The sequence below is a fragment of the Gallus gallus genome, chromosome 1 (assembly GCF_016699485.2).
Source record: "Gallus gallus isolate bGalGal1 chromosome 1, bGalGal1.mat.broiler.GRCg7b, whole genome shotgun sequence".
NCBI classification, from domain to species: Eukaryota; Metazoa; Chordata; class Aves; order Galliformes; family Phasianidae; genus Gallus; species Gallus gallus.
This window is the reverse complement of record NC_052532.1, coordinates 84,566,690-84,592,533: the sequence shown is the minus strand read 5'-3', so window position 1 is coordinate 84,592,533 and position 25,844 is coordinate 84,566,690. Positions and strand designations below refer to the sequence as shown.

Below are 25,844 nucleotides of genomic sequence, written 5' to 3'. Positions count from 1 at the left end.
ACATCCAGCCTTAACCCTCAGTAATAATGACGGTGCCTCGACCACGTGCATGAGACAAGAAGCTGCTGCTTTAGCCACTGCTGAGGCTGACTCACCTGCTGCTCCACAGGGCACACAGGCCTCAGAGGGGTGCAGCCCTCCCTCCCTTTTGTGCATTCCCCTCCCCGCTGCCCAGTACCACAGGGACAGGCATTTTATCCCACTCAAATATGAAACATCTTTGAGGCCTCCAAAAAGACACAGACTGTCATACCTGAAGCCCCAAAGCTCTCAAGGTGGTGTTTTGAGAAGCTGATTCAACCTGCTAGATTGCACTTCAAAAAACAAACAACAACAAAAAAAAAAACCCACCAAATAATCCAGAACAACAACAACAACCCGACTTTTGTCTAAAACACCACGAGTGGCCATTAAGCACCCGCCACCCCACCCATCCCCTCAGCAGCAGGGTGTCCAGGAATTGCCATTAACAGGCAGCGCATGGCACCAGGGCATCCCGCCCTCAGTGGGCTGCAGGCAGGACCAGGGCATCAGGCAGCCCTGCTTGGTGCCCCTGCCAGCTGGATCAGACCCCGCGTGTTGTGTTCACGCCTTCTGTCTTCTGCTGTTGTGCTGTGGTGGGGTCAGCGCCACGTCTGCCCACAGGCGGTCAGAAAAGCGATGTGGAGCCTGCCCTTCCCTTTCCCAAAAGGAGGGGCAAGGGTTGGGGAGCGCAGAAACTCCCTGCAGCCCAGTCAGCTGAGGAGCGTTTATGGAAACAATGCGTTTGAGGTTTTTTTGGGCTTGGGAGATACAGCCCAGGGGCTTCGCTTCTGCGTGCCAGCCCTCAGTGCCCCTCGGAGAAGGATCTGGGCAACATTAGCACGCACAGATGCTGACAGTACTGGAAGGCCAAAATGGGGGAGGAGAGGGAGGTGAAGCTCCTCCGTCAGCTGGAAAGAAAATGTCGCATCCTGTGAGAGGGCCGCTCAGCATGCACAGCGGGAGGCGCGGGGCCTTTCAGATTTCCCCCATCTGGAGGCAAAGTTGAGGCCACTGTGAATTTAAACGAAAATTAAAGCGTCCATTTCAAAGTCAAGTTTCTTTGGTGGAAACAAAAAACAAAACAGGAAAACCCCAAAATAACGCTGTATGTGAGTATCCAGTCTATAAGGAGAGCGGCCGATCTTTTAAAGTTGAAACCCGAAAACCCCAAAACTCCCACATGAACCACCAGACACTTCTTGTCTAGTGTGAGGAAAGAAAACGATAAAACTGCTGTGTTCAGAGGCAGGGAGGAGGCAAACAGCTGCACAGAACAGCTTTATCATTTCTTTCCGAAGAGAATTGCCCACCCTGCGTTGTTTGACGCAAAGCTGTTTCAAGGCGCGTCATTTTGATCTACTGGTTACATCCCCCAGCATGGCGGAGCCCTGATTCACTCCTGGGAGTTTAAGGCGCATAAAGAGCAGCAGCTCCTGAACTTGGCGGCCTGTAAATCTTGCATATGGTAAAGCTGATTCCTAGACCCTGCTCTATTCCCTTTAACAGACTCCTTCTTACATAGATGATTGGTATGTCTGGAAAGATACGACACTACAAATGCTTCACCTCCCTCTCCTGACTGCAGAAACATCCAAGAACATCACCTACAGTCGATTAATGAATTTATCCTTGCGAGCACCCTGGCAATGTCATTCTCATTTTAGAAGGAATTGAGGCACAGAGAAATTTGCTGGTGTAGCATTCCAAGGGACAAGCCAGATTCTCAAGCATCTTCCCATCATGATGGGGACTGATGGGAGAGCTCAGTTCCTGCATGGGCACCTCAACAAGAGGCAGATTTTCAGGAGTGCTCAGCACCCAGTAGCTCTCACAATGGCACTCGCAGCCAAATTTTCTGAAAAGTTCCTTTGATCGTCTGGCCACTGCCTCAGTGGAAGCTGAAAGCTTTTGAAAAACCTGATCCTGTTTGTGGGTGCTGAGCACTTTTCAAAATTCTTCCTTAAGAGAGCCAGCCAAGGATGCAGACTAAAATTTGAACAGACCTCACTTTGCTTAATCCCCGGGCCAGTGAATTAACCACAGGCGTATCCTTCCATCCTCAGCAAAGAAAGAATAGGCACTAGCTGGGGCAGGAATCGAAATGCCGAATAACTGCCAGTACCCACTCCTGCCAAGAAAAATGCCCAGATACCTGTGGGCAAGCCAGACAGCCACATTTCGGTACCTTCCTGAGAAGGGATTATTCCTAACAGCACTGCCAGAGTCTGGCAACCTGGATTATGCTCTTTCCAGACGTACCTATTTCTTTCTGGGATAAAACTCTTGTGAACATGCCCTCGCTCAGGCACACCCTCCCTGCTCTTCAGTAAAAACAGCAGCTATCCAAACACTCTGCTGTCTCCATTATCCTTAGAGAGCCAGGCACACTTGGGCAAGACAACAGTATTTTGTGTAATTATTAAGAAGCAGCGGTCGCGTCAGTGAAGATTACTTTTTTCATTGAATATTTCATTCATTTCTGAACATAAGCAACCACTTAGCTGCAGTTGTGCTAGATGCAGAGGAGGAAACACATGCTATTCTTGGCTGGACTGCACCTCTGTGGGAAGCAGCAGCAGCCTCCTTACAAGAGCCTCTGTCGGCTGCATGATTTAGCTACGCTTCTGACTGTCCTAAACTTCAAGCAAGGGCGTGCCTCCAGGTTCTGAGAACCACCAAATGTGGAGACATGGAAAACACCCAAAGGTAGTCTGGATCCTTCATCTTATACTCTGTTCACCCGAGGCCCGTTTGCAGACAACACTCTCCAAAGCCATGAGTTCAAGGCTACTTTAGAAATTCCTCTCCAGGCTAACCACTTGAGATGCTGTCACTCAGCATCAGCTTATTGGGCTGAGTATCGCTGCACCCCACCTCAGCGTCAAGCTTTCATTAAGTGCTTCCTCATCTCTGGCCCAAGTTTTCAGACCACCTCCCAAGTTAGTCTCTAACCAGTCTGCTAATAAGAAGATAAGGCACTCGGTCTGTCGTGCTTTTAAGGAAGCAGAAATATCACATGCTGACTATTGAATGAAAACATTTACAGAGAAATAGTTTTGTAAAACAGCTCTGACTAAGCTGTTGCTTAGGATTGAACTCGAGCTATGTAAGCCAAAAAATGCAGCTGCATCTTTTCTAGCCGAACCTAGGAACAGCTACGTGTACTGGAAAAACCTTTGACTGGAGGGAAAAAAAAAAAAAAAGTAAGGATGCTGTCCTAATAAAGGACTATAGCTGGAAGCAAGCGTGAGCATTTGTTTCCTGCTCTGTGGGGTCTCATACCTGTAGCGAAGCAGAGCAAGTGATGGCTGTGGTCTACAGCTTAATTGCTAAATGACAGTGCTTTCACTTCATTCTGACATCTGTTGCAGTTACTATTGTAATAACAGTTACAATCAGAAGCTGGACTTCAGAGCAATACCACAGGCAAATTTTACAGCCTGAAATTTATAAACAGAAAAACTGAGGTAGAAAGGGATGAGCTCATGCAGCATGTTTATGCAGGCAGTTAATTGCACATGTTTTAACGTAGAAAGTGGCAGCATCACTGGAAGAACTTAGATTACAGTTAGTAATGCTGTGGGCCTTCAGTATTTGTCAGCAAATTCGAGACTAGAACTTGTCATTTTCTCTCTCTCCTTTTATTTTTAAGTTGCTCTGTTTTGGTTTTAATTCTCTTGTCTCATCCTCGGAAGAAAGCAGGGCATTTCTGAAGAGGCTTGATTTTTGGTTTTTTTTTTTTGGTAAAGAAAACAAAGAAAGAAACAACCTGGTGCCTATCGAGGGCCCAGGTCAAGAAGTCTGTCTTAGTTGTTATCTCCTCCGAACTCAAAATCTAGCAACAGTTCAAGAAAGGTCACAGTCTGGAAACCAGCAAGGTGAGCAGGACACAGTCCACTTGTAAAAGGACTGGGGGATGTGACACTAGAGCTCGGGTAACAAAAATGGTCCAGGGAGAAAGCCACTGTGTTTGACAGGCCCACCTGGTGAGCCTTTAAGCAGAGCAAGCAAACGTACCCACACTGGCAGGAAAGGGTGCAAACATTAGTGAAAGCTGAAGACTGACCCTGCAGTTGGCCTGTACTGGAGCCTAGGACTTCTATTGCAGGGCTGTTGCATTTTCCTCATTTTCCTTACAGTTCCAGGCACTCTAGCACTGATTTTTTTACGTGGTCTTAAGGGCAGTTTGGGGCTTGTGTCTTCAGTATCAACAAAGCAGCACGGAGACTCAAAACTGGGGTACTCAACCTGGTAATTGATCTCCGTATGAGATACCGTTAGTCAGGGAAGGTTATGTTTCTCTCTAATTTTGTCTAGAAATTCCCTCCAGGAAATGGAAACTACAACTAATACATCTGTTTTCAACAAAGAGCTGTAGTTTTGAATTGATGTATCCTGAGAAAAAAAAGTTTTGCTTTGAAATTACTGCTGATTTCTTTGGGAAATAATCATTAACTATAATCACAAAGAAGTAGAATAGCACTCTCCTTTTTGTGCCCATGAAGATTGACACTTGAAACCAGCGCCCACTGGTGCAGATCTTAAAAGAACTTCTGTCTCATTCTTAACCCAGACCGGCATTATGGAAAGCTGTACTTCTGTAATCTACACAGTTCAGCCTCCCTGAAGAGTTTGCCAGCCTTTACAGATTTACCCATGACAAAGCAAAACAATTGCCAAGCCTGACTGAATTTATACAGCTAAATAAATCACTTTTCAAGTGTTTAAATATCATTGTGAGCGTGAAAAGATGAAATGTGCTGTATATCATCTCTCCAAAACCAGAAGGAGTTATATTATAAATAAACAGAGTTTGCTTGGTATTAGGGACATAGGAAATTCCATTCAAGAACAGACAAATGGCACATCTTGTCTGGTATCCTGCATCTGGCACAGGCCTGTAGCAGATGCTTAAAATATTTGGCTCTCTTGGTTCCAGTCTCCTCCGTTCCACCTACCACCAATGTTATAAATCACACAGTTTTGCTAACTTCTGGTGAGAGTCTCTTTCCTGCTCACTTGTATAACGTGGGAGTCGGAAGCACGGGCCAGATAATTACATATCTGCCCTGTGTGATAGTTATAACTGTGGCGGGTGCTGAAGCTTGGCTGAGCTGTGGTTCTGCCTGTTTCAGAACATATACAGTATTACTGCCTGCATTGCCTAAGTATCCAAACCAAGGAGCACACAAGCAAGGACTGTGCTTGGCTCCAGAGAAGAAGGGAGGAAATTCTCTTCTCTCTCTTATCTGCCCATAGCTAGCAAACACTCATCGTTTCTAGGCTGTCATTAATTGACTGCCCTCTTGCTGTAAAGGCATTGCCACCTAATTGAATTTAATGCACGATGCGCAAAAATTAAATTAGGTTAGTGATTATCTGGCAGAGTTTGCTTTTGTTCTGTCTCTACTACAGTGGTTATCAAAATACAGTTCACCCAACAAGCATCTCACCTAATGCAGACTTCTCTCTTTAGAAGCCTTGTTCTTCTAGTTGTTGTCACTGGTATATGTATATACCTGAAAAAAAGCTCGTGGAACTCATCCTTACCAGAAATATTTCCCAAAATTTCCCTTCGTTTCTACAATCTTGTACACAACCAACATAAATGCAACGGCACAATCTGTTAAAGACCTCTAAAAACAAACAAACAAAAAAACCTTTCCATTTGAATTTTTTTTTTTCTGTTAATTACATTGCACCCACTTTGCGTTCCTCTGTGAGATAAAGAAGGGTTTTTTAAAAAGGCTTAAGAGAATTTATGACTATGTGTAACTTCCAGTTGCAGTTGTTTCATGCATCTTGCAAAAGCAACAGGAAGATCATGGTAGCTGTAGAAATTATAGCCTCGTGTCTAGGCTATATTGTTCAAAAACAGAAATTTTAAGTGTCCCTAAGTTCGAGTGTATTTTCTCCACAGTTGCTGAGCACTGCTGTTCTTAAGGAATATCGTAAGAATCTTTATATATTAATAAGGGAAAATTTAATCCTGATGGTGGACCCAGACTGTTGGGTATCATTTCAGATGTTGGCTTTCTCCAAGCTCAAAGATTATCCGATTTTGGCTCCATCCTACCAAACATAACTTTCAGTGTCAAAGGTGTAAATCTAGACCAGACCTTTGATCCTGCAACCCCAAATGTGTGCCTGTCTCAGCCACAAACCACGGACTTTGCACTGCCAATCTTCCTGAAAGAACTGAACACATTAAAGCTATCAAGCAGAAGTTTGCATCCTTTAACATGCTCCAAATCAAATATGCATTTGGAAACAGCTGGGCTCAATACTAGCAGGAGCTCCGTGACTTTCTGCACTTCTCCTGTTGTACAACAAGAGTGACTTCTAGAATATCCGTCTTGCTTCACTCAGGAACAGAAGTAGAGTTTTTTAAGGCAGACGAATGAGTCAGCCACTTGCTCCAAATAAATGGTAATGGTGTTCCAAGTTTCCTAGACAGCTTCAAAAACTACATAGAGCAATTCAGCTGCTTGATATATTGGGTTATGCGCCTCACACTTAAGACAACACAAAATCATATGCTTTTTAATCCAAATAAAAGTTGCTTTACTCACAGCAGTCCAAAGCCACCTCATTTTGTCTCTGTCCTCTACTTACATGCTAGTCGCCTTCTTTGTGCTATTCTCAGGAGCAAAAGCAGCACCCTTTATAGTAAAGAAAAGCAGCTGAGGCTCCCAGGCTGCCACAGATATGCTAAATAATACCAAGAATATTAGTGATTGTGATTGCATATGTCCATTTGTATAACAAGAATGTTAATATTTTGCTTTCTGAAGAGATGTAATCCTCAATTAATATAACAGTGACAAACAGGGCATGAATGAAAACTTTAGAAGTACAGTAAAATAGACAACCTATTTGGATAAATAATTGTAAGGAGATAGATATATAGAACTACAAAAATAATTCCTTTACTTGAAAATTTGCCTTAACCAGAAACATAACTCCTTCCTGCCTCAAGAAAGCTGAATACACTGACTCATGTCTTTAAGTGTCATGGCAAATTTGTTCTTTTATAATGTGCAGTAGTCTAGCTTTGAACTTTTGATTTTTGGAAAAGGCAGAGCGGAAAAATGTTTTCATGGGAGAGGAGTGCACATTCCAGAACTGTCGACTGTTATTCGTTTATGAGGGGGGAGAAAAAAAATCTGCTTAGGTTTTAGGGTTTGGTTGATGCAATTTGTTGTTTTCTGCTGTTGGTTTTGTGTCACTCTACAGTGAAAGATCCCAGTTTTCACCCTCATTTTTCCAGCTTTCACTTCTTCAAATCTATGAATAGTTATTACTTGTAGTATACAAAGTAGACCGCAGAGAAAGTAACTTACAGCTTGCTGTGAATTACAGAGCTACGCACAAGCATCATGTGGGAATGCAGACAAATTTTACTCATAAAAATGAAATAAAAGAAAATGGGAGCCCTTCATGGTGTCTCTGTAACCTGAGCAACAGTTTTAAACACAATTTTCTCTGCTGTCTCCTGTTTAACTTTTGATTACTTCAAAAAATATTAAAATAGAAAAATAAAATAAACTTTCTGTGGTTTATTTATTCAACTACAGTAAAAAATATTTCTCTGATGTTCTGAATATTTTGAAGATTGTTAACATACATGCTTTCTTTCCTTCCTTTCCAGAAACAGAAGAAAGTGCAGACAGTCAGAGCCCTTCGCATTTGATACTCAGCGCTATTATGTTCTCTTCATTGCTGGATGTCAAGTCTCGATATCAGAACAGCTTCAGTGAAGTACTCTCCTATTAAGCTGAGGTAATTCTTCCTAACAACTTGTTTTTAAGCATTACGGAAGTCTTCTGTTCCCTGCCAATAAAAGTTTTTCTGGGCAAAACATTTTGCTGGGAAGTATAGCACCAGTCAACCCAAAAGACTGGAACACTGACAATTTCACTACCAGACAGGCAGATTTAAGCCCCATCTGTTATTACAAATTTAGCAGTAATGCATTATGAGCGCATGGATTTCGGTTTGGAAAGCAATTGCAAGTGTCTGTTCCCTTCCCTTCATAAATAGAACATTGACATGATAGATGCAACATTCGGGATTCGCGGCCTGTCAGAAGACAACTGTATAACCACTAGAGATATGTCAGAGACTACATTTTGTGATGCAGTGGCATTAAGAGCTAAAGACACTGAGGACACAGAGAAAAGTCTAATACTAGAACAATTAACAAGTCTTTCAAAGTTTCATTTCCTGTGGAAAATTGCTGGCTTTGAAAGAATAAATCTTGTCAGATGTTCTAAGACAAAAGGAAGAAGCTACATGAATGTACCTGTCCTAAACCAGATGAGGAGAAAACTCCTCCATGTCCAAAGCCTGCTATCAGCATACTCTTTGGGGAGAGAGATCATCTGCTTCTCAGGCACTTGCACACTGAGATAAGGTTCTGCTTAGTGGGATGGATGTTCCTACTTCAGGTTATTTTATAAATATTATTCACTCAGCATGAAGAACTGCATTCATGAGAGCTTACCAGTCCCTGGCCAGCAGCATCACGTTTCCTCCCAAGAACACAATCGTGCAGTGTGGGACTGGTGTGATCAAAGCCAGCACCAGGAACATGCAGCTTAGGGCGCAGGCTAGGAGGCATCACTTCACTAAACTGTATTCCAAAAATAGGAAGTGGCTTCTGTTGAATCTTGTCCAAGAACGTAGAGATGCAATTAGTCTTGGAACTAGGGTACACAGCAAACATTTTCATAAAGATTTATACCCTCACAAAGCTTTGGTGTTTCCCCTCCTTCCTTGTACATCAGTAGTCAAGACCCTGACAGCATTCTCTCTGCTGCCCTACTAGAAATGTGCATCTTTCACAATGTAAGATGTAGTTTGTAGCTTCTTTCCCTCCCTGCAGTTGAAAATTAAGAAGTTTCTAGAAATGCACACCAATGTAGCTGAATTGCGGTAAACTGAATCAGAAAAAAATATATACTATTAGTTTAAATAATTAATTGTTTTAATTAATGTTCAAGTAAATGTGATACTGTATAAATACCAGCACAGAAAAGAGAAAAAGGGAAAAATACAGATGTAGGTACGCAGGGAGATTCTTATTAGTATCACTAACAAAATTGCCTCAGGCTCCTCAGTTGCTTTCAAAGCAATGAAATTCTATTACAGGGCAGTAACCAACGTGGCACATAATTTTTTGAGGTCATTTAAAGCTTGCCTGTTAAGCAAACATTACTCTGAATTGTCTTCCAAGGATTCATATTTTTTGTATACTTGCAGCAATTTTTTGTCCTATCTGTCTCCTAAACTATCATTTTGAACCACTGTCAAACTGTTTGCCTAAAACCAGAATCTCTTTTCATTGCCTTTCTGTTATTAATATTCCTTAAGTTACTTTTCAGCTTCCACTCAAGGCTTGCTGCAATAGTTTTTTATTTTTGTGGAAGTCCACTGTACTTTACCATGGATCTCGATTGAATTAGAATGCACACAGAACCATAGAACGGCCTGGGTTGAAAAGGACCACAACGGTCATCGAGTTTCAACCCCCCTGCTATGTGCAGGGTCACCAACCACCAGACCAGGCTGCCCAGAGCCACATCCAGCCTGGCCTTGAATGCCTCCAGGGATGGGGCATCCATAACCTCCTTGGGCAACCTGTTCCAGTGTGTCATCACCCTCTGAGTGAAAAACCTCCTCCTAATATCTAACCTAAACCTCCCCTGTCTCAGTTTAAAACCATTCCCCCTTGTCCTATCACTGTCCACCCTCATAAACAGCTGTTCCCCCTCCTGTTTATATGCTCCCCTCAAGTACTGAAAGGCCACAATGAGGTCTCCCTGCAGCCTTCTCTTCTCCAAGCCAAACAAGCCCAGCTCCCTCAACCATTCTTCATAGGTGGAGTGCTCCAGCCCTCTGATCATCAAGTCACATCATCACATAATGTCATGTGAACTGTAAAAGATAATATAACTTACCCAAAATAGGTTGAATTGGGAGTTTTAAGAATAATCAAAATCATATTTTTATTAGCTAGCAGAGCAAATAAGCCACTGAAGCTCTGTATTTTTTCCCCACATAGTACAGAATACACCAATTTCAGTATCCATAGCAAATCGTAAAAGCATCCCAGTAAAACAAGATGCATTTTCATACTTTTATCAATTTTTATGACCTTCTTAGCACTCAGTAGAAAACTTGAAGGACTTTATACTGAGCAGTATTATTGCTCATACTCTTTAGGTGAAATATATGTGAATATAGGTGAAATATACTTGCATGCTTGCATGTATTTATGTATGAAATCATACGTGTTTTTAGTAAAGTTTGATGCTAAATATTTTAGACCAACTTACAGTTTTTGGTAATGCGAACAGAGAGGCAAGTTATTCAACATCCATGAATACATCAGTTTAAATACAATAGGAAGTTTCTCATAATGCCACCTGCTTGCATATGTCTTTATAGAACTTGTATTTAGAACCAGTCTGTCACTGACAGCAGAATATAAATCTTTGTCTTTTGTTGTTGTTGTTGTTGTACTGGGTTTCTTTTTACTGCTGACTACAAAGGCTTATTCATCAATATAAGTGGAAGTTATCTGAATGGCAGCCAGCGTATAAACAGAGGGAATAGCCATGATTCAAGGCATTCTTTTTTTAAGCATTATTATTTTAAGTATTCAAAGGCCATACAGGCAAGAAATTAGTCCTCATCCTGTGAGATGGAAACACTGCTCACCTTTCTTTGCAAAACCACAGGCAATGAAATCCAAGCGATTAAGCCAAAGCTAAATGCTTTTCTCATCTCAGAAAGATGGCACCATGCAGTTCAGCTGAGTTGTGGCTACCTGGAGAAAGGAAGAATTTGGCCACCTGTGCCTGAAATGAGACATTTTAAACTTGTCCTAACCACAGCATAGGTTCTCCTAAGCTGAATGATTTCACAATGCTGAGTTATTTCCCACGTTTCTTTGTTGCTCGAATAAAGCAAAAAAAATTCAGGAACTGCAAAGTCATATGATCCATGGAAGAGAGAATAATGTGGTTTCTAAGAAAAATATTTATTACCAAGCAAGCTATATTGATTTATTAAATGACAGCTTCCCATCAGAGTGTTTGTTTATATGGTGCTTGAAACCACAATGGTTATATAAAGCCAGGACGTTATTTGTTTAAAGGCATCCACTTGTGTTTTTCTTAATAGAAATATCAGTGCATGACAATGCCAGGTTTGCAGAAGCTCATCCAGGAATAAACTCCTGAAAAATTATTTTTTTCCTAGAGCATCCACTAAGCCAGAGCAGGCACTGCGTCTCACTGCTAGTCTTCTAACATAAGATTTATAGGATGTTATAATTAACAACAGGTGGAGGGAGCACTGTGTGCACGGCGAACAAACTGAAAAGACTGGCAGCTCAGGAGACACTTATGAATCATCAAAACTTTCCCCTGGATAAACTCAAGTAGTAATCCTGGTAGAGTTTATAGCTTCCCCCTCCTTCCCCCCCCCCCACTTCCCACTCCCTTTTCCTTTTTATGTCACAGCTTAAGGCCAACTCTCTATATCCTAACACATTTGTCTTTACGTTACTTATCTTTTCCACTTTTATGTTTACCTATCCATAAATTCAGATGAATTACACTTCCCTATGACTGAGCACTTCTTGGAGAAGTACAGACAAGTCCATGCACAAAATTTTTAAATGATGCAGGTTTGTTGTGTCTCCAATTTTCCAGCTCTCTCAAACTCATATTCTGCAGAAAAGAAACCATACAGAAAAATAAAAGATTCCATTCAAGATATACACAGCCTCCACATCAGTTTCAAGAAAACCACATCTTCAGTTTAGGACTGAAAAGAGAGGGAGGAAAACATTGAGGTGTGTGAGTGGGCAAAACAGAAATATATCCTAAATTAATTTTAACCTGTGCATTTAAACAAGTGCCATTTTTTCTACATCATTATTTCTGATGTGAAAATGTAAGCAAGGATGGTATGCAGGGAAAGGCTTTGTTGACTCAATCAAAGGAGGACACATCTCAAATCTATCAACTGATCCAACTTTCTTGAGTCATTACAAATGTACAAATCTGAGGAAAACAAGACATTCACAAGATAATCATATGCTGTAACGATTAATAACGAATAACGATTATAAGAAGGTACTTGTGTTAAGCTTTTATTTTTTAAATAAAAATAATATTTTAGATAATTGGCTATATATCCTCACAGAGTAGAAAATACTTTAAATGCATTAACTCATAGGAAAATATAAATAGGAATGTTCAAACAGGAAAAAAACCCAACGGTATTTGTATTATAGAAGGGATTTGAGATTTTTACTGAGACATTCCACATTCTTGCCAATATAGTTCCCTCAGTTCCTCTACAAATAACTCAGATGCATGAGACCAGTTTCTACTAAAGCCTTTTTAGGGTGTTTCTTCCCTTCCCTTACCTCCTGCCCCTAACCCCCAAGTACACTTGGGTCATTAACCTTAGAGTTCTTAGCATTACTGCATTAAATAGTAATGACACTTATTCTTTCTTTCTGCCACCAGGCTGCCAACACGAACGCAGGATGGTAGAAGTCTGAGTTCTTTACAGCGTAGGGAGCTAACTCTCTCAGAGAACTCCTCACATTAACTATAGAAGAACACGTTCATTTTTCCTGAACATATGGGACCATTTTACCCAAGGGCTGGATATTAGTCTCTGGGAGAATCCAGCCTGTGACAGTGCTACATAGGTGTGCATTTACTAATGTATTTACATACAGCTCTGTAATGGAAAGCTATCAGTTTTAGTGAGTAGACGTTATAATTCTACAATTGGACTACTCTCAAATCCACCAGCAGATATTGTGTGCTTATTCAGCACAGCCCAAACTGGCACCAATGATTTGGATAAGACATCGAGAATTGTAGTCCCAATGGATTTTTGCTGAACTGCTTTATTGCCTAGCAGTGACTGTTGTAATGATGAAGTTATGCTGCTAGTTGCAGACTTTGCATTGGATTAAAATTCACATAGCAGTGTCCATCTATAGCTGAGACACTAGTTGCCCAAGGGATAGCTTGTTACTCTGGATAATTAATCAGAGGTGATGGGAAATTTTTCTTAATGTTCTTGATAATCTCCAGGGCGTCATTCATGAGTGAAGTGTTGGCCTCACTGAAGTGGAAAGCAAGTTTCATCAGTAAGGAGGGGAGGCCAAGAGTTTTCTCACAAAGCACTTAACGACCTGGTGTCATCTGGCACAGTTTCTCTGCGCAGTCCTTTTTCCGACTTGGAGAAATAGCTCATTTCTATTACATATTTCATATGCATACATACCAAGACCCTTCTGTTGGTAACCATAGACATTTTAAGGAAGGTTCCACACATTCTTTAGGGCAAATAGTTTGTAAAGGGCTTGAATCTATATCCAGACCAAGTCTGTCAATTCCATGTGCTTGAAATCACATCCCCTGTTTCTGCACAGGCAGAAGGAAGGTAAATAAGACTGTCTAAAATGCTTGGAGATTCAAGTCCTTCACTTGAAACATCCCAAAGACTATTGCTCTGTATAGTGAAGCCAGCCTCAGAGATCATTTTTATTAATTTTTAAAACAAATAAAGCTTTCCCTCTTTTTAATCAGATGTCCAAATTTAGAGATTTAATAACTGGGTTACTCAAAATAATCACTTCTTAAAAAAATCACTATTTTTAATCATTTCTTCCACTCAAATTTTATTTTTGAGGCTAGTCATAGCTTTTAGAACCTATATATATAAGAGACCAAAATGAGGTGCTTTTCTTTTTGATATGCTTCAGTATAGCTAGACAAAAGTAGGAGGAATTTAAGAAAAATTGAAAGTATTTTCAATTCAGAAGAAGAATCCTCCCCAACCCAAACCTGTCAGACTTTTTGTTTTAAACTCTTCAATGATTTAAACAGATGTTAAATCCCACTGAAACTGACTCAGCAACTTATTTCCTCTAGTCAGCTCTTTCAGGTGTGATTTATTAATCGTAAATCTGAGACATGAATTAGCACTTGGCATTTTTATTAGCTATTCATTGGTTTAGCCATCCTTGCTCTAAAACCAATATTTTCCTCAGCTGTATCTATTTAAAATAGAGATATTTTAAGAAATATAAAATGAATACATAAAATAATTTAATCATGGAAGTTATGATATACTGGATGGAAGTCTAAAGTCTTGGTTATAATTTGACTGATTTTTCATTTGTGTGTTGTAAAAACATATAAAATGTTTTCAAATGAGTAACTGCTGAACACAACAAAATCTCGATGTACAGATTTTGCCAAGCTCATAAAGAGAGCTATAAGCTTTGCATTCTTTCTTTTGATTGTCCCCTGGCTCAGTAAATTTGACTCAATTAAGAGCATACCACGTTATTGCTGAATGCTCTCATTTTGAGCACTTAATGACAGTTTCAGTGTAGCAGGAGCTAACCAAATGCTCAATTTTTTCACATTGCTCAGCAGCACCATGAACTCTAGTACGGACATTTCAATGGGCTTATTTCTCATTATGACTAATTCAAGTCCTCCATAAGAGGTTCTCAAAGTTATCAGCACTTCTGTGAATATAACAAAAGTACCTGGCTTTCTGTGTTAACTGCAGCTGTGAAAGTCTATAATTCACTGCAATATCTCCAGTCTGAGAGAGAGATATTGCAGGTAGGTACTTAGAAAGATGTGTTTGTTAACACTGTTTCTTTCTTCTGAACGGAAATTAGTACTGGCATCTTGCTTTTGCACTGAGCTGTCTCCTAAATTACTCAGTAAGGAAGATAAGACATTTCTGGGGTAAGGTCAACATGTATGATGAGATCTACATTTCAACACAAGACTTGGATGCAGGATCAGTATCCATATTATTCAAGCACTAACTTCTACTGAGCTGGAGTCAGGCCACCCACAGCTTGTCTAAGTGTTACAAGTTCTTTTCATGTGCTTTAGTTTCCCCATTTGTAAAACACAGCACACCCTTTAACATCCGGTTAGGATGGTAAACTGATTATAGTTTGTGAACATGACATGCTGAAGGCTGTTTACTAATACTTGTTGAATGCAAGGATAGAGCTTCATGATTTCTGCCATAAAGAACTTGCAATCTTACTACTAATTTGGAAGAAACATTTACATTGCCTACCCGAGCTGCTTACATGTCCCATAATCCTGATCCAAAACAGCCATGAGTACTTCAGCCAGTGGAGTCGCTATTGTTGGCGTGAATTTTTCATTTGAATTCTTTTAAACTGGGATAGAACTAAATATCTGCTGATGTTTAACCTTTAATTCGTTGACCTAAGTCCTTTATTTATGGAAACATACATATGTGCCTGTACACATGAGAACACAAAAAATTTTGGGGGGGAAATAGGCACAGTAGAACATCTCAAGTAAAATGAAAGACAATACTGAAACAATACAATCTATGCTACATTTTTTTCTATAGGCATAAGAGATGGGAAAGATGAAGGCTCTTTGCAAGAGTGGATTGTCATAAACCATGTAGTGAATGGCACAACACTAAAACCATCCAGCAAAAACATCCTCTGTCCTTCTGTTCCTTTATTAAATGAATGAGAACTAAGTCAGCTAAAGACCATACAGGTGTTGTATGCTTGTCTTTATATCAGCTCTGCTCACACCAGCTCAGATCCATATAGACATATTCACTTACTGATATTATTTTTTGAAAAAAGTATGTAATGGTGAGGGAGTGAAGGAGAAAACTAATAACATATTGAAAACATTTAAATTCTGCAGAAGTACCAGTTAGAAGTCACTTTCTTGTGATCTTCACATTCCACAGCAATTTTGGCTCACTTACATGTCAGCCAAGTAATTTGGCTTGAAGAGAAGCTACTATTTTATTCTTCTTAAATACCATACTCTGGTAATGTATTTATTTCCTCTCAATCTTACCAATATAATTTCACAACACATACTTGATGGGGAAATTTTGTGGAAGACATTACACAAGTTTACAAATGAATAAACAAGAAAGTCATCCTTCCTCCTCTAACTTCTTTTGATTTTCAAACTGATTTTTTTTTCATTACTACAAGCCAATGTGCAATGCCTTGAAACACTCTACTCTTGAAATTGGAGATGCCCTTTGCTCTGCATTTTCTAGAAAATTGATATTTATGATGAATTATGTATTTCACTCAAAAAAAATCATGTTTAAAGGCTAGGTAACTCAGCAACTTTCCTTTATGCTCTATGTTATAATGGGATATTGAGAAGCAGTTATTTTTGACAAACTTACTGCTTCTTGCAAAGATACAAATATTTCCATGAAGTCAGTAAAATATCCACAAAACCAGAAAACAACCAATTAGCCTTCCCTTCAGTGAGAACATGTATCTGGTCACCATCTCTTGGAAATTGGTTGTATGAGAGTTTCTCTAGAATATATTTAAATTGCACTTCTTTGGACACATACTATGATGCCGTTTACAGTGTGAAAGTTAAGAATGGGACAAAACAAGTCAATCACACTCACTTATCAGGATAATTTGAATTCAGCAGTGCATTACAATCAGTTCATCTTCTGCTTTTGGCAGAGCTCCAACAATAGTTTTCTGGAACATGGTTGAAGGACAAATGCCAAGCCTTCATAGCAGGAACCTTTCCGTACTACTTCTCTCAAACTCACTGAGGTCTTGTTCACGACTGATTGCAAACAACACAAACACACCAATCCTCCTCTCTATTTGACATTTCAGATTACTGGCAGTTCTGGTCTTCCAAATGTAGGAAAACAACTGTCTTATGAGTCATAACATAAAAAGATTTTGGTAGTTACCTACCAATGTTCAAACCATTAGACCAATATTTTCCAAGCTTTGGTCCATATTTTATTTTAAAATGAAAGCCATAGTTCTCACAGGATCTGAACTTGATATATTAAATCTTCACCATTTAAGACTTGGCAGCATTAGCACGGTTACCTTTAAAAAAAAAAAAAAAGCTATTAAAGTACAGATCAGAACAAGCAATGAACAGATCTGTTCATGTAATGAATGCAGTAAGCAGAAGTAATACAGACTCAGAAGTTCAGACTGAGAGTTCAGTTTCAAAGTCTTACTACCCCCAAAACTCCGGAGGTATAGGCTGCAGGTGTCCATTGCAGAAACCAGCTGTAACTATTGATACTTCACCTAGCATATCTGGAAAGCAGAGTAAGTTACATGAAAGGTTATGATTTGATGAGCCTTGGGACTGATGGGTCAAAAATCATTATCTTTTAAAAAAAGATAATTCCCAGTTCACAATATTTTGGAAATAAGTAGGAAAGAAAAAAAAAAAAGCATCTACACAGATCTGGATTATTCTCAGACGAGTTGAAGATGGAAAATAATTAGATCATCCAGCCCATTTCCCTGCCAACACAATATTGTTCTCTGCAATACATATTCTAGTGCTTAGGTTTTGTTGTTGTCTGAAGTCCCTTGGAAAGGGAGATTCCAGCATTTCCTTTGGATACATGCTGGCACACCACCAGGGAGGCTTTTCCTTCCTTGTTCAGCCAAGCATTCCCTGTTCCTTCATTTTTCCCTCCATATTTCTTCTTTCACTAAAGAACCCTTCTTCCTCCTTGGTGCCAGCACCCTTCAGGAATCCAGAGGGGATGATTTGCCAACAGGAATACATGATCCCGAAAAAGGATATTCCATACTATTGAACCCATAGCAAATAGTTTTAGGAGAACATTCCTGTAGCCTCCTTTTGTTTACTGCCAGATGGGAAGAACACATCTGGAAAGTGCTTCAGCACCTTTCAACATCTTTAATGTAATAATTCTTCAGTATAAACTTCAGGGAGAGTATTTGCTAAACCCTGTAAGGTCAGTAAGAATACAGATGTTGTAAAGTATTGGATGATCAATAGAGAAGTTAGGCTAGAAGAAAGAGCAGAAAAATACAGAGTTGTTCTTGGCCCTCTGGGGACAGAATACAAAGTCAGCTATCTGTGCTGTATGAATGTACTCAGGACAGCATCAAATACATGTAGAACATTCACATGCAACAATTACAATCATGCCATAGATGCAGTAGCTAATGCATACTCCTTCCAGGCAGTTCTGTTATTGACAGAGAGAAGATTTACTACCATTCAACTGCCTGTGTGCAAGCTAAGTACCACGAAATCCTTATGTGTGTTTGTGAAGAGCTCCTTCTGTAGTTCCCACAAAAGCTGTGGCTCACAAGGAACCACAGGACAAGACAGCCTGCTTATTTTCAGACATTTAAAGAGTCAGGTCAAGGCAGGAATTTAACTGTGGTTGGCTAAACGGAAGCATCTTCTTGTTAACATTGTCAGATTGAGTAACACAGCCTTCTAACATAAGCAGTCCAAGTCTGCTACCTTGATGAAAACACTGTAGTATAGGTCATGATAAATGTCATTCCCAAACAACAAGTTTAATTTTGCCTTCTGCAGGCCTAGCCAAAGCACTCAGAAATATTTTCTTAGAAGAACAATAAATGTTAAATATCTTTTTGTTTGAATTTGAGCAGGTGGATTTCTTAGTTGTTGGTCATGCAAAACAATTTGCACAACAGAAGAACTGAGTTTCCATTACCTAATTCAAAAGACAGGACAAATACGAAAGAAAAACAAAAGAATTTGATTGTAAATCTGTCCGCCTCCTTGAAGGAATAGAAACATTCTTGGATGTGTCCTCTCTTTTATACTGACTACAAATAGAAGGGCAAAAGTGGAGCATTACTTCCTCCAAACTGCCTCAGAGCATTCCTTGGGGACAGGCAGAGGAGGCCTTTAGGGCACACTGTGGCTCCTCTGCTTAGCAGTAGGTTTAGGTTTTCCCTTCAGTGGGAGAGACCCTTCTCCCCCTGTACAGTGAAAAGGGAGAGTCTGGGAAGGCACTGTAAAACTTCTTCCATTTCAGTGAAAGAGCAGGCTTCATCCATTCCATAAAGCACTTCTGACAACAAATGATAAGACAGCCTAAATGAAAGTTTAAATTTAAATCTGTGCACTGACAACGAGTCAAGTGAAGATCAACCATACACTTCTCTTGAAAGTTGTTTGTGAATGAGGTTAGGTTACACTTTGGGCAATCCCTGTTGGGGTTCAGGTTTCACAGTAAAGATGGCACAATGTTACCTCAGGGTCTTTAGGATCTACCCAGTATTCTCTATCAGCAGTGTTTTGTCCTAAGCTTACAAGAAAAAAAAAAAAAAAGTTTCTGTTGAATAAGCAGTCACAGCAACCATCAAAAATAATATATATAAAAAAAGAATACCCTCTTCATTAGAGCAATGCATGAAACTTACCTTCTGTAATACTTATTCTGTTAAATGCACAGTCAATAGAAAACTTACTAACAGAAGCACAAGTTGCCTCAAAAGGTGGAGGGAGAAATCAGATTTGAGACTTTCTACCCTCTACAAACACCAAAATAATTGGGAGAAGAAAGGGGTATTTTTAGGCATTTCCATCACTTTCACTCCAATCCAAAAAAAAAAAAAAAAAAAAAAAAAAAAAAAAAAAAAAAAAAAAAAAGGTAGAAGCTTCTTTTTCCTAGGTCTGGACCCTTACAGTCACACGAATCAAAGGAAAAAAACAAAAAGCAACAACACACCCCCATACACACACACCAAATACAACTCAATCAAAGAATTTGGCAAGGGAAAAAAAAAAAAAAAGAAACAGAGGTATGGGTGAGTAGCATTAAACTAACCAATCTGCATCCTAGCACATCCAAGATAGACAGAGTCCTTTTAATGAGCCAACCTCCTTTTTTTTTTCCTACAACAAGGAAAGAACATTTTCTTGTGTTACATTTCCTGCTTTCCATTCATTCTTCCAGAGAGGGATGGTTCTTCTTCTTGTCAGGGCAGATAATTCCTCAGCCTATGGTTCTGCTTTGATAAACGCAGAGGACAAGAAAGCTTCTTAAATCCAAATTCCCATGAATAAGCACGCCAGGCATCTCAGGCATATTTTGTAACAGTTTCCAAGCTCATTGATAACGTTGCCTTGAAACTGTCCAGCGAAGAGGATGAAATTGTGTAAATAGAGCAAAGTGTAATTAACTTTTTAATTTTGTAATGTCTAAAGTAACTTCTCTATAATGCAATTATGTTGTTCTTGGAAAGACCTACTGCAGAGCCCGATTACTCTCTGTTGCATTCCCTTTCCAGACAGAAGAATCCCTATTCATCAGCCAGAATGTTTGCCTTTTAACTTTGGTAACTCCATGGCTCTATATTCACATGTGAAAAAACCACCTTCTTTAATAAGCCTTGAGGGGTTTACATTCAACAGAACAACCGACAATCTGTGGCTCAGCAGTTGTCAGCCTGCATCTGCCAACAGAAGCCAGCTTGACATAAACCATTTCCATTTTAGCTTCATTTGCTATTCCACACAATTTGTCTCTCAGCTGCTGCCTCATCCCAGCTCCACATCATGGAGGGCACTGGAAATGCAGTGCATGGCAGGCAGGAAGAGCTGGCAAAAACTCACTGAAACTCATGCTGTGCACTGGTTCAGGGCAAAGTGCTTCCTCTGGTATTACAGTAACACCACTGAAACCATTCCTTGTACACAGCAGCACAGACATTTGGGTGTAAAACGACAGATGATGGCACCCATCTGTGAGAGACAGAGCACAAGTTATGTTTGTAGAGGTCATAGCCAAGTCCTCCAACAAGAAATGTCAATGAATTTCTAACTCCCTACAAAGCAAACATGGTGTTAGTCGCTGATAACATCCAGCCTTTCCTCTGTCTGTCTGATGCTTAATCTCTGCCAGCTGCATAACGACTGCTAAAATAAATACGCAATCCCACTAGTGAGACCTTTACTTCCACTTCTGCTCCCCTCCCCATTCACGTTCTTGAGTTTCTCCAAAATAAAAGGGGAAAGAAAACGTGGCAGCTTTTCTGACATCTAGAAAAGGGGCCTCAATTTTGTATCTCCTTTCATTAATTTACCAAAGCTTATGCAATATGTAGTAATGTTGTCCAATGATTTTAACGTGAGTAGTAGTATTTAGCATGACACAATCATTCTCTGCAGAAGAAACTAACTTCCTCAGACTTTAGAATGGCTAACTGCTTAATGTTCTGACTCCCTCTTTGTATTGCCTGATACAGGCACTCCACCAGAGTGTTCCACAGAAAGACATATCTTCCAGGCAGATTGCTGTCTCTTCTTTATAAAGGTTTTGATATACCAACTAACTAAAGAGAACAAATGAGTAGAAGCATAAAGCCCTGAACTCTGAATCATGGAATCACAGAACCATAAAATGGCTTGGGTTGGAAGGGACCACGGAGACCATCTAGTTCCAACCCCCTGCTGTGGGCAGGGCTGCCACCAACTTACATCAGGCTGCCCAGGAACCCAACAAGCCTGGCCTTGAACTCCTCCAGGGATGGGGCATCCACATCTTCTCTGGGCAGCCTGTGCCAGTGCCTCACCACCCTCTGAGTGAAGAATTTCTTTCTAATCTCTTTCAGATCTCTTCTTACAGTAGTAAATTGTTATCTATCTTGCTTTTTTATTTATTTTTTTTCTTTTAGACATCTTGGATATATCATAAAATTACATGTCAAAATTATATATATAGTTGTCATGTATTTTGTAGATAAGATATCTGGCTTCTTAGATCAACTTCCCTATGGTAAGGTGTGCTGAGCATCTCAAATGAAATGCTTCCTCTGAACTTTCTGTAAATTCTTCTATTATAGTCCACATTTATTTTATTGGTTTGGTAGGGGAACTAAGTTTTCGCTTTTCTTATGAGCATCTCATGGAAGGAGTCCAATGCAGTAAGAAACATATCAAAATCATCAACAAGAAGGCTTTATTATTTTGTAATTTATTTCCTGCTGTTAATTCCTTAGCTGATTTATCTGATTTCTGACTGATTTCACAGGTCACTAGACTTGCCAACACATTTTTGCTTTAAGTCACTTCCTTGCCAGACCAAATGGAGAAATAAAAAGTCTTCATAAAGAGAACAAGCATATATTTCAGTCTTCCTGCCTCCACTGCTGAATACAAGACAAGATAGGAAAAGAGACTATTACAGGCAATAAAAGGGGCATGCATACTTCTTACGCACGTGCACACGTCCTCTATATTCCATGAAGGAGACAGTTTAATGAGTAGAATTCTAGGAAATATTTCAAAACCAGTAAAAAATCAATTGTATTGATAATATCCCAATCCCAATCATGGACTGGGACTTCTTTGTAGTACTCTAAATACATATAGCAAGAAGGTAGCCTCTGAACTGAAAGGCTTTATATTCTAAACTAGATATTCCAGTTCTCTTCTTTCAGTTCCCCTCTTTTGTCAGTGTGCTTCACAAAGCTGCCAACATTAAAACCCACCTTGGAAAGCAAGGACAAGTCTTCCTGTATTTAAAACAAAATACTCTACTACTAGATACTCAGCTTATTTCTTGTTATAAATTTAACAAAAAAGACAAAAGTGCAGATCCCACTACAAGAGCTCCCTGAGAGAAGGAAGCTTCTCAATAATGCAGTAGGTATGGATGAGACAATGGCTTTCACTTCCTTTGCTGGGACACCATTCATGGTTTTCTACAGTCATGAACCTTAGAAAATTTTAGAATTTATTTATTTCTACCCTGATGTAATTTTGCTTTGCTCATGAAACAGTCTGCTTCATTTGCGTCCCTAAGATCTTACCTTTATTAAAGGACAGATCAGTGGTAAGTTTAAGTGTTAACTCAATTAGGGTGTTTATGTGGGGTCTTTGCACAATGTTTATGAAGCATGCACAGTGTTGGAAGTAAAACTCAGACACGTTCTGTTTCTGATTTGTACCACAAAAATTGCAGTGCAGCTAGGAAACATACTTCAGTGAGTCACATCTTGCAAAAGAAACAGATAAATGGCTAAAAATGCAATAATGGTAGGTAATCAGGAAATAAACAGTAACTGAGCTAATAGACTTGTTTGTCATCCTGCTCGCCACCACTTCTAGTCCATGTTTAGCATGAGACTTCAACCATCCAACTAAAGAAAGCCAATCATTACTCTTGATGATATAACATTCATAACAAAGGCAAAAAAAAAAAAAAAAGAAGAAGAAAAAAAAAACTGAACATTTTTTTTTCCGCCAAGTAAGGGTACAAAGGTTGGCAGGAATTTATAATTTAAAAGACAGGAATTTATAATTCCAGCCTCTAGCTGGTCAATATCCCTTAACATTTTCTTTCATGTATCAGAGTTCCTTGCAAATATAATGAACATTAACCAGTGCTCTAGTCTCCCAAAATAGATAGCATTATACCAGCTTCCCCGTGTAAAACTGAAAGTGAAAGGGTGTAATTCCCTGCATACCTATAGGAGCAAAAGTGGAGATGATAAGTGCCAACAACTCTGCTGGTATCATTCATTTACAGTCTTTTTATTTTTCTAGGTGTAAGCATTACACATTCACATATAAACGCCGAAGAAAAGAAGAGGTCACACTAAGTCATGAAATACAACTTGTTTGTCAAAACAAAATTCCTTACTGCATTCAAAAAATACTTCCCTTTAAGTCTCCATCTCATTTGTACTTTCCAGCCAGGATCAGAACAGTGAAGGAACTCACAGCCCAGTTCCTCTGTAAAGCAAAGGCGGAGGCTGTCCTGTGAGCAACACACTGGGAGCATTCATCTCTGAACCTCTCCTATTCCTTTAAATTTTTAAACCCATTCCCACAGTTGGAAGCTTTTGAGCTAGGGCTTCAGCTTTTGTCAGGAGAAATATTGCCTTTACTCCTCTGTGTTACCTCAAGACGGGGGTTTCCCACCTTGTAGAGGCTGGATCAGGAGCAGGACCAAAACAATTCTTACCTGAAGCAACCTCTTAAAATATATTGTAAAAAACAGCTGTTCAATGCTTCCATTACATCTGCAAGTTTATTTTTTACTCGGGTACAATACTGACACCTCTTCAAAGTTGCTAGAAATTTATTTTGAAGCAGAAACAAATGGAAAGATGTCCAGCGGGTCATTTGATTTATTGCAGTAACCCTCTTTTAAATGCAGTGTTAAAGTGATCATGTGTATAAAAGTTAAGTATTGTGATTCTGTGGAAAGGTTTAAAGGAATAAGTGATACACGTATGCTTTTCTAATTACAACTGAATGGGCTTCTTTTGTTGTTGTTGTTGTTGTCTGTTTTTTTAAAGTTGTTTAAAAACAATGCTATATCCCTGTGTTGTATGTGCAAGCTAAACTAAGAGTTTATTTCAGAGAAAAGAGTGAGAAGACATACCCTCCAGGCTAGATAGCAAAAGCTTTGGCACCTCTGAAGTGGATCTGGAATGTTTCTACACATAGGTGTGATTCAAAACAGTATACACACATTTCCAACAGCAAGATTTGTAATTCCTCACCATCCTACCAAAAATGCTAAAGGAGTCTGATAGTTTGTACACTATCTTGGCTGAGCCTGTGTTCGCTGATGCCAGATATCATTCCTAATGTTCTCAGCCTCTTACATGGATTTCAGGGCTTTGTATCCAAGAAGTCCCTAATGCTTCTGTGGAAAATGTTATTCTTGAGGAGTACTGCATGCAAGGCTTACGTTTCGTTTTATGATCTTTTATAGAAAGCAAAGTTTATCTCAGTATGCTGTTTCCTTGTCAATCCAGCCATTTATGTACTCCTTCCACCCCAAGATAATATTCAAGCTCACTGGGCAATACGAGTTTCAAACTGAGAGAGGTCTAAAATAGAATTGTAGCCTTGCACAAGTTCCTGAAAATCAGTGGGTGAGCAGTGGGTAGAGACAACTTGGCAACATGACCACAGAGGGAAAGACAGACAAGATTCATCTGTTAGTCATTCAGTTTGGCCTCAGGAAAGTAAAGAATGTAAATCCAGAAGAAATCAGAATTCATTGGTTTTGCTCCTCACATAGCAGCTTGGACAGTCCAGTTGGGTGATACAGTAACGGAACCATTTGGGATCCAAACGTTTTACCCATCCTCACCATAGCACACCAGGAACACATGTTGCCTGAATACAAGTCAGATGTTAAGATAAGTACAGAATTTGTGGAAGGAAAGGCAGAATTAGTCCTTCCCACCACTCTTTTGGTTTTCCTACTCTTCCTAAACTCCCATTTAGTAACATATGGTAATCTGCAAGATAACTTAGAACACATTGGATGTAAAATGAACCAGTTGACAGAAGAACAGGGAAAACATGCTTCTAGGCTACGCATTTACATTAAAATGGATGCCAGTGTAATGCTATTGTCTGGGAAGATGATCATGTACTAAATGTACTCAAGGGAAAATGTGAAGGAATCATTGCTCTCTTGCCAAAGAAATACTTGACAAACAGAAAAGTGCTATACATGTAGTAGGAATCTCAAAGTTTTCCATGCGGTTTACTATATTTACTATCATTAAATCATCTGACTCTATTACACATTTTTTTTATTTACTTCCACTCACACAGCTTAAGGATTAAGCAAAATGAATAACAGAGTGCCTTACAAAATAATAGAACATTCTTAAAAATGTTGAAGTTCACCAATTTGGAAATAAACAACTGTCAGAGTTTTGCTGAACTACAGGAAAAGGATGATACTGAGTGGTTTCCACACTGTCATCATCTCGTTATAGCAATATGAGTCTTCCTCTTTAGCACAAACTCAGTCTCATCTGTTCTGCCTATGTAGTTCAGGATCTACATCCACTGCAGATGTGCTTCAGGTTTTGTAATTTTCAAACATTTGTATTAAGTCCTCACACTTTTAATAAAATATGAAAGCCATCCTCATGGGGCCCAGTTTTTCCC

General features: G+C 39.5%; 2 protein-coding genes across 5 annotated transcripts in view; one reads left to right on the top strand and one right to left on the bottom strand.

Moving 5' to 3' along the window:
* The window catches only part of COL8A1 (collagen type VIII alpha 1 chain), an 89,131-nt gene that overhangs the window by 8,319 nt on the left and 54,968 nt on the right, over window positions 1-25,844 (top strand). For all 4 annotated transcript variants that reach the window (NM_001293134.2, XM_004938241.5, XM_040697994.2 and 1 more), the window contains one exon: window positions 7,676-7,806. The gene's annotated coding sequence lies outside the window, so the exon portion shown is untranslated. The remainder of the gene's footprint in view (window positions 1-7,675; window positions 7,807-25,844) is intronic.
* Window positions 1-25,844, bottom strand: part of DCBLD2 (discoidin, CUB and LCCL domain containing 2) — a 310,431-nt gene that overhangs the window by 238,831 nt on the left and 45,756 nt on the right. The window lies entirely within an intron of this gene.